At 36.3% G+C, this 2,500-nt stretch overlaps 1 protein-coding gene across 1 annotated transcript in view; it reads right to left on the bottom strand.

Moving 5' to 3' along the window:
* LOC137620109 (uncharacterized) overlaps positions 1 to 2,500 on the bottom strand; it is a 40,437-nt gene that overhangs the window by 9,257 nt on the left and 28,680 nt on the right. The window lies entirely within an intron of this gene.

The raw sequence follows: 2,500 nt of genomic DNA, 5'->3' as shown, positions 1-2,500 counted from the left end.
GGTTTTCGAGATACCTCAAAACATATGGTAAATATAAGAATTGCATATTTTCTCACAAATATGACGCAATACCTTATAAAAAAATTTACATAAGCCCTCGTTCATACCTTATAGGGTCATATAACGCTCTTAAACAGATTATGTAACACTTAACAAAATACGTGAAATATATAGTTAATTCTAAAAACAACATAAATTTACATTTACTATCTTGGATGAAGAAAACAGTGAAATAAATGACGAAAGTCTTACATAATTTATATATGATTACCCAAAACTAGAGAAGAGGAACTCACCTTATGAGCTGGCTATTCATCTCTTAAATACACATATGGAATTCACTGATAAATATTTACTCTAGGCTAGACCGGCTTCATAAGATAGCTCCCCCTAAAGAGATTATTTATTCTGGGACTCAATCCAACGATTCACCCCTCGTTAAATAATTAATCTGCCACCCCCCGTTATATTTACCTGATATATGCTTTACATTAATACAATACGGTTGCAGGCATATGACTACCTAGTTAATCTTTTATGATTACTTTTTCATCTTATTAACAATATTTGAAGGATTATGATCCAAATACACTGTTATCTACTGATTTTGTAGTCGATTCACGTAATTTCCAACCTTATCACTATTACTAACATTAGAAGTTTCTTTTCAACTGTCAAGTATGCTCGTTGGTGCTTCTTCAGATTTGACGACATAAAACAAACAGGGTGAAGGATTCCTTCTTTATCTTTTTACAATAAGACATATCCAATCCCGTTATCCACGCATCCACTCTGATAAAGAACTTTTTAATGAAATCTGGGTTGAAGTATAGGTTTCGAAGTTAACATGGCCATATTCACATAATTCATTTTTCCTGGTATTTCAATAACGTATGTCCGGTCACAGCTCTTCTACAAAATCCGTAATGGTTCAGAGAACTTGTTGGCAATAGGGAATCTCCTTATTGATGACTAGACCAATACCTGATATTCTACCGTAAACAGTCTGTTCGTACACTCCACACCAAACTTCCTCTTCGTTCATCCTTGAATCGTTTTCATATCTTCTGAGGAAAATTCCCTTAACTCACTGATCTTTTTCCTCAAATCCTTGACATTTTCACCATCTGTTTCCTCTTGACCCTTCTCTTTTTCTATCAAAATTTTCTTGGTCCTTTGCTGAAGGGTTCTCCACGTACTTCCATCGGGCTAAGGGAGATTACAGACATCTAACATATGTGACATGCGTGGCAAAACTGGTTCAAGTCCTTATGCATGCCAGGCCAGAAAAGGTTTTTGAAAATCTTCTCTGTCGTCTTTTTTTACACCATAAGTCCCATCTCGTGTGCTATAGCGATCACCTGTCTTCTCAATGGTTCGGGAATCAATATCTGACGGCATATCCACCATTCGGCATTCCTAGGTATATCGGCGGGTCAATGCTTCCTCATAAACAACCCATCATTGGGATAATAACAGATTGGACACTGCTGTGCCTCCTTCCGTTGTAATCCTGGTAATATTACATCCTTCCGTTGTAATCCTATCAGCCTTTCCCTACTCACTCGTCAAACTTCTAACACTAAGTTTTCTATTTCTTAAAGTCCTATTTCTTCTTGTCCACTCGTCTGTAGTTCCTCTTCACGTGGGCTTACTCAAGAGTTCTCTTCTGGCATACCATCAAGGGAATCCTCTTCTTTAGAAAACAAATCATTCAAGTTCATCGCTCCTTAGATTTATTTTTCTTCTATTCCAGCTTCTTTCTTTGCCGTACTCCTAGTCATTACACAACTAGGAAACAGAGAGAGTAGGCCTTCTCAAGTTCAGTCGTAGGACTATATTTCAATAACTCCTCTGGTACAATGGAGAAAGTTTAAACTGCATTCCACTAACCTCATAACCCAGCAGGATGTCTACTCTTTCGATAGCAAATGAATCATTTACCGCAAAATTAGAATTACGTGTCACCAACTTGCATGGCCGTTTCAAACGGCAAAAATGGTAACTTCTTCAATTCTTATTCCCTTCAAAATAACCGAATCCCCTGTAAGAGACGATTTCACCAACGGGTTTACTCCTCGTATCACCACACTATGGTGACAACTTGCTAACGTACCTTCATAAATAGTGTTTAAAGGTATCTAGGTGGTTTGTGTTTTTCCTGTTCTTCGTATAAACGTTGGCAGGTTTATTTTTTTCTTCGTTCTTTCCCGATTGTTTTTTCGTCTTCACATTCTGTGAAGTCGAATAATCCTTAATCACTAAGGCGACTGCTTTCGGTTTGTTTGACAATCATTCCTTCCTGAAAGGGCTTCTCTTGCCACAATTAAAACAGACTATATTAACCTTTCTGCAAGTCTTTCAAAATAATTGAAAGAAAATGATTATTATTATTATTATTATTATTATTATTATTATTATTATTATTATTATTACTTGAATTCAGAAGAGGGGAAATCCACTTATGAGCTGTTATTCATCTCGGTACACCAATGAAATA

Source organism: Palaemon carinicauda, chromosome 26 (genome assembly GCF_036898095.1).
Source record: "Palaemon carinicauda isolate YSFRI2023 chromosome 26, ASM3689809v2, whole genome shotgun sequence".
In the NCBI taxonomy this organism is placed as follows: Eukaryota; Metazoa; Arthropoda; class Malacostraca; order Decapoda; family Palaemonidae; genus Palaemon; species Palaemon carinicauda.
Note: the sequence above shows the minus strand (reverse complement) of the source record. Positions and strands in the feature narration are given on the sequence as shown.